This window comes from Danio rerio, chromosome 13 (assembly GCF_052040795.2).
Source record: "Danio rerio strain M-AB ecotype USA chromosome 13, GRCz13ab, whole genome shotgun sequence".
In the NCBI taxonomy this organism is placed as follows: Eukaryota; Metazoa; Chordata; class Actinopteri; order Cypriniformes; family Danionidae; genus Danio; species Danio rerio.
This window is the reverse complement of record NC_141033.1, coordinates 28,927,501-28,939,925: the sequence shown is the minus strand read 5'-3', so window position 1 is coordinate 28,939,925 and position 12,425 is coordinate 28,927,501.

Here is a 12,425-nt window from a genome sequence, read left to right as displayed (position 1 = left end):
GCTGAGAGTTTCTATCTGTCTGAGCGAAGATGTTCCTTTGACAGCTCTTGTAATTGCTGCAACATGAGCTGTTTATTCACTAGCAGCACTGATTGCACTTGTGTTTATGTTTATTTTTAAAACTCTTCCAACCTGACATTAAACATTAGAACTTTATTGTCATTGTAATCTTCATACTTTACAACAAAATTTGTTAGGTGGCTCTTTGACATCAGCACAACAAAGAATATAGAATAATATAATATTTAAAAAGGGGTGCAGTAACTGTGCCTGTCATACTTATTCAGAAAATAACAGGGAGTTTTACAATTACATTGGCTAAGCCTGTGTGTTTTGAAGTAGAAAAGAAAAACATATCCAAAGGATTTTTTGGAGTGAGAATAATCATGGCCGACGTATTGAAAGATCGCTAGAACAGTTTTAGATAGCAAACATTCTCAATCAGTTGTACATTATGTGTCCCCCTTTACTAAAAATGTTGGTGTGTGGTTTGTTCATATCAGTACAAATCATGTTTTGTAGAAGGTGGGTTTGCCCAAGCCACTCCTGCTACATCTCACTGCTCAGATCTGAAAATACCCTCAAATGGCCACTTCTTAGGGCCTGTGGAATATTCTTATTTATTTATTTATTGGTTTGTCATTGACATCACAATCACACTGGACAATCGAATGCTTTTTTTTAAGTGTTTTAGCAGACTTGCTTATTCTAATGTAATAAAAAATATATATTTTATTAAAAAGAATATTACATTGTACAAATATTTGACACTTTTCCCTCCCAAGATGCATTGACATGTTTCATTTGTATTGCAGATGATGCAAGATGACACAGAAGTGCGTTCCAGTGAGCAGTTGTTAAGGTCCCCTAAACTCAGTGGTGGATGAAGTACAATTAAGGAAAAGAAAGGTACAGTTATTTTTATTAAATATCACTCCAGTAAAATGGGCAATCTTTTATAGTTGATTTGCTTTACAAAATTTGTCAAACTCATACATTTTAAATCTGCAGACAATCAAGCAATGTGCATAAAGTCCAGCGCCGAGTGCATTAGTTGTGTGCCTTAAACGCTTACTCATTGTTTAAAACATTCAGGACTTGCAGCAATACACAAATATCTTTACAAATGAAAAAAAAAAAATCAAAGGAGTACAATATTACAAAAATTATTATTTTCTACATAAATATAAAACCACTGCCTCCATGCCTTCTTCCTCTTTGGGGACTTTTTTAAGTTTATTCACAACAACTTGCTTTTTTTATAATGTTAGTACTATAAGCAGTATTATTTATTATATGCATATTTATATTTGTTTTATTTAAAACAATCTTAGATTTATCCACCTGTCGGGTTTTGAACCATATGGGGCATAGGACCTGTGTTTGGATATAACCCAGTTTTTTGACCACACTTCACTATTATTGTCATTTATTTGTTTGCTGGAAATTAGAACTGAATTTAGTAGAGGTGTGAACCTATACTGGTCTCACGGTTCGGTTTGGTTACGATTATCATGCCATCGATTGGTTCAATTCGATATCTCGGTGCATCACGGTGCATTGACAATGATTTCCATATATAGTGTTATATTTTAGGGGGGAGGCTATAACATGCTGTCTGTATAAACACACAGACACACAGCAACACACTGTCTCTCATTCAAACACATTCACAAACATAAACAGCATCAAACAAACAAACACACGCACAAACAAACACACTTAAGCCCTTGCAACAGGGAGAGCTCGCGCTGAGCGGAGCAGAAAAACGAAAAAAAAAAACGAAAAAAATAAGCACTTTTCTGACGGTCCCTTACAGAGAGCTCCTCTCAGCGTGAGCTCTGCCGGCTAAAGTAAACGCAGACTGCGAGGGCTTAAACGGAGCAGTGCTTGTAATGTCGAGCGAAAAAAAGAAAGACAGCTGTGAAACATAACCAGCTTTGTCTTTCTGTAGGAAACACACTTTAGATCTTTTTAGGGTAAGCGTTTTTTGAGTTATTGCTGTCTATAACTGAAAGTGTGTCAGGAAAATCGAAAACAAAACCAACTGAAGCGCGCTCATTTCTGGCGCCCCACTGGATATACAGTGCCCTAAGCATTTGCCTATGGTGCCTATGCCACGGGCCGGCCCTGAGTTGGCTGAGTGTTGTAAATACCGGCGCTCACCTCCCTCACGACAGAGCGCATAGGAGATAAATGTCGTCACTACATAATAGCCGGTAATGGTTATTATTGAATCGATACCGAATTGTCCGCGTCTGCATCGCTGTGCACCGAAGAAACAATTAATTTTGACACCCCTAGAATTTAGAAATAGTTTTGAAACAAATTTTTGCACTTAACAAACAAAATGATGTAAGCTATTGAACGTCTTCAGTGGAGTGTGTACGACATTGTTTCCTCATCCACGAAAGAGAGGAGAAAGTGAAAGTAAAAATCAAATGGAGGAGACTCGTTCTTTGTCCTCATGCTGTAGATGGTTTATTTAAATGTTTCTCGCTAGTGAAGTGTTCAGTTTTTCCACTTACAGAGTCTGCCATGTAAATAGCAAATGTGCGACACAACTGACTCCTTAAGGGAATGAGAGATGAGACTCTGTTTGGTTTATTCTTAAAACACACCCATAACTCATTAAGAGAATAAGCACAACCCTGTTAGACCATGCGGCGAAGTGCAGAGCATATTTTTCTGTCCTTAAATAAGCAAAAGTGTATTCGGATGCGCCCTTAATGCTTTTGCGCCTAGATCGTTAAAATAGAGGCCTAAATGTTTCCTAAAATAAAAGTATTCTAAATTACAAATCTACTTAAACACATTAGTGAAGCAAACATATTTACTTTGCACCACTGCCTACTACACTCTTCATTAATTCAAAGTGTTCATTCTGGAGGTTAAACCTTTCAAAGTCTGTATAGGGATGAGCCCTTCAGAAAAGTACACATCCAGTGTTGTTCTTTTCTCACACAGACAGACTGCAATTTCATTTTCTACCACTAGTGGTGCATAAACTTCACTCTTCACTTTTAATAGCTTGATTCCTCTTTCCCCCCTTCTCTTTCTTGGAAGTTCTTTCAAGAGTCTCCAAGAAACACTTATGCAGTGTCCAGACGTTGCATTGTTTAGCATTTGGTCCTTGTTAAGCTCTTCACATTGTCAACAGCATTGCTTTCCCACCATCTTTTGCAGCTTTTTAGCACTGGACTCAGCGTTTTTAATGGGGCTTCTGAGCTCCAGAGGATCCCAGACTTACTGAAACAATGCCCACAAGGATGGCTTTGTGCCCACAGTAAGGGGCCCTAGCCAGAGACACCTGTCCAGCCAATCAGATGTGTTTGTTCACACAACTTCTCTGTGTAGCCACCAAGTAATTGCTTGGTTGTGTCTATCATATGCTCTGTTAGTATGCTTCCTGCTGACAAAGGTTTTTTTTTCTTATGGTAAATGGCCAATTTATGAATATTTTAATATTGTTTAGCATGTATTTGAAAAGTTAGAGGGTCTTTTATCACGACTGGAAACGCTGATCTTCAAATTGTTTCAGTCTGTGAACTCTGAGGACACTGTCATCCACACTGTTGCTCTTGGCTCAATGTACTGGACAACAGCAAAGTGAGAACGCTGTCGTTTTTCATCGAGACGAATTCTTTCCTATAATCTCGAGTGATGGAGAGGCAGAGGGGGACATCAGGACTGTAATGAGTGGTTGGCAGTGAGGAAAAAATACTAGCCCTCACCTCAAGGCACCCCTGGGTCTCACAGAAGAACCAAGAGAGAGAAAAAAAGAGAGCTTTGCTCCATGGAAAAGGCTTGTTTTTCCTGACCTTGAATTCCCTTTATCCATTAGCATTTGAGGTATCTTTCTCCAGGGAGGCAGGGGAGCCGGTGCCTCCTTAAAAAATGAAAATAGGAAAATTAATATAGAAAAATATGAGATAAAATACTAACCTTTTTTCCTAAAGTAACACTATCCAACAATGACACAAGTGAAAAAAAGCTTCAGATGGAAGAGGCTTTTCTTTTGCCTCCCTAGAGCTCATTATGTGATGCAAAGTGTGTAGTTTTAAAAGCCTCATGCCAGCTTGAATAATGCCTGTTCATGCCTGCATCTGGTCACAATGTGTTGACTTGATGAATATATATATATATATATATATATATATATATATATATATATATATATATATATATATATATATATATATATATATATATTATTCATCTAGTAATTCTGACTTCAATTATATATTTATATATAAAGTGAGAAGTCTTTATATAAAGGGCTGCACGTTTGCCTCTCATCAAGAAGGTTGCTAGTTCGAGCCTCGGCTGGGTCAGATGGCATTTCTGTGTGGAGTTTGCATGTTCTCTCCATGTTCGCATGGGTTTCCTCCGAGTGCTCTGGTTTCCCCCACAAGTCCAAAGACGTGGTATAGGTGAATTGGGTAGGCTAAATTGTCCGTAGTGTATGTGTGTGAATAAGTGTGCATGAGTGCATAAAACAAATGCTGGATAAGTTGGGGGTTCATCCCGCTGTGGCGACCCCAGATTAATAAACAGAATAAGCTGAAAAGAAAAAAAATAATGATATATATTTTTAAATGTAGCCAAAGTCAGTTTTTTTTTTAATATTCAAAAATTTTAATAATAATAGTAACTATTGCATAGTAATTAATAATACAAATATTATTATAAACTTTGCATATGCTGTGATAATTTCAGGTTATTTTATTTTTTTATTACTAATGCAAAGTGAAAAACTATGCTTGAAGTAAATATAGTATTCACAATAATTAGAAAGAGGTAACCCTTTAAGTTATTTTTCTTGTAAAATATATTTGAATCATCAGTAAAACAAATTCTGAACCCAGCATCTCTTATTATAAAAGTCAGAATAGTGCTGGCCAAGATGTATTTGTTGTTTGATGAATTACAGGGATTTGTGCCAAACTTCACACCAAAATCAGTTGGTGCTGGCTGGTCCTAGTTCCTTTGACCCCACAAACTTAAAGGCATCATATGGTTCTGAAACGATATACATAGCATGTTCAAAGGTCTTTACAATTAACTTGCATGAGGAGTGGATCGCCTTGCAAACAGGACATCTTGATCAAGATGGCTGCCCAGGCAGCGCTGCGGTATTACCAGCGGCGTCCATGTTGGCTCAGCTCCGGGGTGGGTGTGACTCCTGACAGAGGGTTGCTGTTGGTCACTTATCTTGTTAATTAGGTTTTCACTTCTCGCCGGCTTTCTCCTCCCTGCGCCCGGTGACAGATCTGCACCCAAACGCTCTGTGCCACCGTCGCATTGTTTTTCCCCACATAGTGGGATAATTAATATGTCTGGCCCATACATATTTCATGTTGTTTGCTTTAAAATGGTGAAGGAGGCAAGAAAAGAGAGATTCTCGGAGTGAGGGAGAGAAGGGAAGATTAATTAAAAGAGGGAAAAGAGAGAGAGAGGGATCCGTCCTAGGATAGAGCCTAGAGCCGCCGGATGCGGTGGGCTTCATTTAAATAAAGCCTGGTGTCAGAAAAGCCCCTTTATACCTAGGTGAAGGATAACTAGCCGACTGTATTAAGGTACGCACCATCTATTCTCTCACTGTACATTATTTGTATTCAAGGTTTTTGAAATGACATTGCAATCTGATGATGCACCAGCCCATTATATTGTCGCACAGGACAAATATTCCAGCGTTTTCTCTGTAGAACTAACACAATTTTTCCATGTCAGAGGTGGGTAATATCCTCGCGGTCCGGGAGGCTGCCGGTGCATAAGGAATGATGCCATTAATCCTCCTGGGCAGCCTCCTGCTCTGATTATTAAGGAAATAAATTTGCATGCTGCATATGAACCAGGTGAATCACTGAAGGCGCAAATTATATTTTCTGACAGCGAGGTAGAGAATGGAGCTGCATTGCTCACCCTACAACCCTGCCACCCCCGTAGCACACACACACAAACGGCTCTCCCCCCTCTGTCCTGAAAGCTGCATTTCTATTCATTACCCCGCGAGAGAAGAGTCAGTGGTCGCTTTGTAAGTTTGCATGGAGTGCGTTATCTCCCGGTGTAGGCTGGCGCTTGCTCGCTCCCAAGTGCACGGCTGTAATCACAACTTACAAATCACAGCAATAATTGAGAGGGAGAGAAATAAAGAGACAGGGGTGGAATGAGATTCGAAACGGAGTCGCTCTATCAGGTCTCGTTCGGGTTCAGACTTTGGCTCTGCAATACAAACACAGTGTGAGCACGGAGAAGTTGCCTGACGATGGACAGTGTGAACTTGTGTGTTCATTGACCCGGTGCGTAATGCTCCATAAAGGCTCAGCTTAATGAGCTGGTCATTGGTGTCAGGGGTATTGCTTAATGTCCTCTTCATGGATGAAGACCTTTTCCTCTTATTTTATTTTCAGTGCTTTTTCTCACATCTCTTTTATCACTTTTACAGGATCACTATTTGTCGTTGTTGTTATTTGGTTTGCTTCACTTCTGAACTCATGATGTGACACAAGCTAAAAACCTTCTTTTCTTCATTTAAAGATGGTTCAAGATGTAGGTGATGTTTTTTTTTTCTTCAGCGGAAAACTGAACTCATAGTTCTTGGTGATTCCTACTGTAAATTTCGAGTTATCGGCTGCCGGCACATTCAGATTCAAAAGAATTTATACAAGTAAAACAAAAGTAATACCTCAGAGCTCCTGAAAATACATTGTGGTCTTATGAAACAATAACAATCCCAAACGATCCCAAATGTGCTGTATTGATTTGTGCTTTATGACATGATGTGTTATCCTGCTGGAACTAGCCATCAGAAGATGGGTACACTGTGGTCATAAAGGGATGAACATGGTCAGCAACAATATAGGTAACAATAGGTAGGCTGTGGCCTTAACACAAGGCTCAATTGGTACGAATGGGCCCAAAGTGCACCAAGAAAATATCTTGTTTTCCCCAATCTTATATTGTCCAGTTTTGGTGAGCCTGTGCAAATTCAGTTTCAGTTCTTAGCTGACAGAGGTGGCACTCGTGTGGTCTTCTGCTGCTGTAGCTCATCTGCCTCAAGGTTCTTTTCTGCATACCTCGGATGTAACAAGTGGATATTTGAGTTACTGTTACCTTTCTATCAGCTCAAATCAGTCGGGCCATTCTTCTCTAATCTCTGGCATCAACAAGGCATTTACGCCCTCAGAACTTCTGCTCGCTGGATATTTTCTCTTTTTCTGACCATTCTCTGTAAAGAAAGAGATTGTTGTGCATGAAAATACTGAAAGATCAACATTTTCTGAAAGACTAACTTATCTGGCACCAACAATCATGCCAAAACCATTCAAAATCACTTAAATCATTTTCTTCCTCTTCTGATGCTCAGTTTGCACTGCAGCAGATAATCTTGACCATGTCTACATGCCTTAAAGCATTGAGTTGCTGCCATGTGATTGGCTGATTAGAAATCTGCGTTAACGAGCAGTTGGATGGGTGTACCTAATAAAGTTTCCAGTGAGTGTATATTAATTTTGTTTTGCCTGTTCATATATATATATTTTTTGACTTTCAAAGTTACTATCAAGCTGTGTTTACACTTGTGGTTTTCAAAAAAAATAAAAAAATAAATCTCTGTCCACACTATAAAGCTAAAAAGTATGATATCTAATCATTCGCTCTTACTGCATATGTGAATATTTTGACAAATTAGGGTATATTATGCTATAATCCACAAGACAAATCAAAGAGTGATTGTGGATATTTGCACCTTTATTTTTAAAACTCTATGATTATGTCCATCCACACTAAAACCAGCATTTCCAAACTAAAATGCAGTCAGCTTTTTCAAAATGCTCTCATTTCATGGGTAGAAGATGCCTTGTTGTTGTGTGGACAGCAGGCATAACCTTACTAAAAACAGACTATTCTAAACTGCGCCTCTATGTATTAGTTTTGTTTATATTGACTTGCATTTTATGAATGACCAAAAATGAATGACCATGTGTTCTCCTTTTTCTCTCTTTCTTCACTTAACATTCCATTCTTTTTATTACTCCTATAAGATCAATACATGGATAAATCAGTTTTTATTTGCACGCCAAAGGAGCTAATAATATCACAGCTGGGTGTGAGTTCATGTCACTGCATTTATGAAAACATGTGGCACACACCGGTAAAGCTGGTTGTAGATGCTTCATTTTGAATAAAGTGTGCAGTAGCCGATATAAAGTGAGTCACTCTCTGCAGTGGGTATTAAAAGAAATAATGTGTTGCATGTGGAGTCATGCTGAAAGAAATAAGCAGTTTCACATGTAGTTATTTTATGTTTTTGTTGTTGCTTTCAAACATTTTTATAGATGCTACATGGTTCATTTTACCGAGTAAAGTCTGTGTAATCACTACATACAGCTTAATAAGTAAAACATTGTATTTACAGGGCGGCACTGTGGCTCAGTGGTTAGCACTGTTACGTCACAGGAAGATGGTCGCTGGTTCGAGCATGGCCTGGGCCAGTTGACATATCTGTGTGGAGTTTGCATGTTCTACCCATGTTCATGCGGGTTAACTCCAGGTGCTTTGGTTTCCCCCACAATCCAAAGACATGCACTATAAATGAATTGGGTAAAAAAAAAATTACGTATGAGTGTGTATGTGTATGCAAGAGTGTATGGAAGTTTCCCACTTCTGGGTTGCGGCTGAAAGAGCATTTGGTGTGTGAAACATACTAGAATAGTTGGTGGTTCGTTCCGCTGTGGTGACCCCTGATAAATAAGGGACTAAGCTAAAGCAAAATGAATGAATGATGTTGTATTTGCTTTTTGGATTTATTACCCTTTAACACCCAACAGTCAACTTTGTCAAATGAAATGAGTGTAGTTAACTCAAAATTTGCAGAAAGTTAATTCTACTCATTTGAAAAGTGTTTTGAACTCAGTGTTAAAGTTAACAAGTCAATGAAATACCTCCTTCAACTTAAATTGAGTAAGTTTATGATACTCGTATAGAGTTGAACTGAAATGGTTTGAGTTGCCTTAACTTGTTAGGTTTTACAGTATTCGGTTGGTTTGAGTACTCTTCATTTATTGGGTCTTACTGTGCTTCATTTACTCAAAGGGATTAAGTTTACAGTACTCATTAGAATTTGTTTTTTTAACTTAAATGGTTTGTTGCAATCTGTTTTCTTAAACGGTTTGAGTTACCTTAACATATAGGGTTTTACAGTGTAGTAGTATTTTTTATTTATTTTATTCATATTATTAATGTTTTTTTTTTACATAAATAGTTTTGTATATTTTCTGAAGGATAGTTGCTTTCTCATTCTAAAACATTTTATCTTGTTTAATTTCAAATATTTGCAATAATTGCGTTAATTGCAAACTAAACATCAAAACAAGCAAGTTTTAATACATTTTAGTCCCTGTATTATTGTTATTGTGCCCTACAAATTTCTTTTCTCACAGTTAAAAATATACTTTCCTATTGTTTGTGCTAAAACTGACAGTTCTCACTATTCCTCTTATAAACATTGAGTATTGTGGTAAAAGTGTGCTTTTTAACACGTTCTTGTAAAATGTTTTTTTAATGATTTTTTTAAACGTACTGTAGCTTTGGCGTACTACAAAATAAATAAAAGCTTTATTTTATTTGTGTGCTGCTGTTGATACAATAAAGAAATTCACATAGTGAGGCAAGGTATCATGATTAGGATATGTTTTTTTTTTTGTTTTTTTTCACGATGTTTTATTGTACATGCACTCTTTCTTATCACACTGTTAACGAAGGACATCTACTAAATATTGCATTAATGACTCAATTCTAATAATATGATTGCTTAAATCATGCTGCTGTTAAAACTGTTTCTAACTTCTCCTAAACAGGTCATTGCATATTTCTGAGTTCTTAACTTTTTTTTTTTTTAACCACTGCAACCTGTTTCGTTGTGTTAATTGCTCAAGTACTTTAATAACACACTCCAAAACAATGTGTTCTGGCCTTGAGTGCTTATGTTTTCAAGGTTCTGCTTTAATTGTCCCCATAAGCTGTTTCTTTAAATGAAATCCATGCACCTTTTTTGTGTGTACGTGTATTAGTCAAAACTCACACATTGCTCTTACACACACACACATTCACACACACAAAGCAGCGAGTGTCAGAAAGGGCCCCAAGTCTAACCATTATTTAGACACATTGGCAGACCTGATGACTGCTCCTCTAATGGAGAAACACTTAACCTGCCCCTCATCCTGCCTCATTTGTGTGTGCATAAGCACAAGTATGCACTCAGCTGCAACACTTTCACATGTATGTGACTTACTTAGTAAATTTTTTTTAAAAAACAAAGAGATAAATCTATAAGGACGTAGATTGTGAATTACCCCCCAATGACCGCACAGCTGCATGTGTTGCATTTCCTGCTTGTATTTCACTATCGCTTTGATTAAAGCCATGCAAATATTGTTCTTTGTGAGTTGAAAACAACAGCATGACCTTGATATGATAAATTCACAGCCCCACTTTTGGAGCCTGAAGTTCATCAGCGAGAGCGTGAGCTATTTTAATGTGGCGGCCGGAACAAATGCTCCCACCATCTTGCAGTCTGAATATTAAAAACGAGGCGCTTTGAATGAGACAGTAAAGGACAGAGGATCTTAGAGCATTTTTAAGATAGCCTCGTCAGGGGCCCGTCCAAGCCCAGAAGTGAGCGCCAGGGCCAGGCGGTGCATTCGGCTCAGGGAGACAGGAGACGAGCTGTGGGGATCAGCACCAGGCCGCTCGCGCGTGGCAGATATGGGTCACTCCATCCCGATGATACGGGTGGTGTAGGATTATTAGCCACATGACAACAGCTGCTCGAAATGCCTCACAACAAGGGATGTTTTGTTATTGTAGGTCACAACAGTTGGACTTGTAATTAGTTTTGCTGTAATTTAGTTTGTTCTGTAACTTTGGTCACTGTTACTGCTGTAGAAGCATGATTTTGTGTGTGTGTGTGTGTGTAAAACCCTCCTAAACTAACTGTGAGTTATTTGATGCTGCAAATTATAAACTGTGTGTGTGCTGAACATCATTATTATAAAATTTGAATTTCTATAAACATTAGTTTTAAAAGATTGAGTGCATATTCTATGAATTAGTCTTAAGTCCAAAGCCCTTTTCTATTTAAAAGGAGAACATAACAAACATATTGTTGTGTTATTATACTTGCATTAAAAATGAAGTTATTTATCTGAGCTAAGTACTTTTACTACTTGCTTTCTTGTTTTCTTGCTTTTGTAACATTATTTATTTATTTATTTATTTTTATAAATGTACTGTAAAAATAATTTTTTGTTAGTTACCAGATATTTAGGCCCGATCCCAATTCTGTTTTTGTACACCTACCCCTTACCCTTCCCTTTCCCCTTGGCCCTTACAACCGAGGGTTAAGGGGAAAGGCTTCAACATTTACCCCTAAGAATTGGGACAGCACCTGCACACGTCATCATATGTCATCGTGATCTCATGCTTTATATTAAATCAGACGATGGCGACTGCTGTAGTTATTCCAGCTGTGTGTTTTTTTTTTTGGTATTTATCTTCATTAAATCACTGAAGGCTTATATTATGTTATCATAACAATCTAATATGGCAATAAGATCATACCTATACTGTGCATTTACACAGTGGCCATATTCATCTATGTAAACACACCAAAAACAACACACTGTAAAAAGCTAATTCTCAGCCACTACACTTTTCTGACAGGGTATTCGAGCGTCATCGAGTGTCAGAATGTTGTGGGACTGCTGTACAGGAGTTATGATTAGGGATTATAGATCGCAAAATTTAGCGGGTTTTTTTTTTTGTTGCTTTTTTTTTTTAAAAAGCATGACGGTAAAACATGAACGTGGTTATGAATTTATTAAAACACATGTTTGGTTGTCATAAAAAAATCTTAATAATGATAAAGAATACTAATTTGTGGATCTCCTTACTTCCTGTTTCAGTAATACTGCCGCTGTGGCTGGTGTATTCTGGTAAATGTTCTTTCCTTTAGGTTTCGAGTGTGGTCCTGAAAAATCGAAGAGCTATTCACAACCATTCTCCTCAGCCCTATGCCTTTAAGCTAAAGAGAATTGGGATACCCATACCCCTTGGCGTAAATGTGCAAAACGAGGGGTAGGGGTAAGGGGAGGGGCTAAGGGGTAGAATTGGGATTGGGCCTTACTGTCATATGCATTTACCAGCCACTTAGGTACACTTGTCCAACTTCTCGTTAACACAAATTTCTAACCAGCCAATCACATTAAAGCAACTCAATACGTTCAAGCATGTAGACATGTTTAAGACAATCTGCTTAAATTCAAATCGAGCATCAGAATGGGAAAGAAAGGTGATTTAAGTGACTTTAAACATGGCATGGTTGTTGGTGCCAGACGGGCTTGCCTGAGTATTTCACGAAA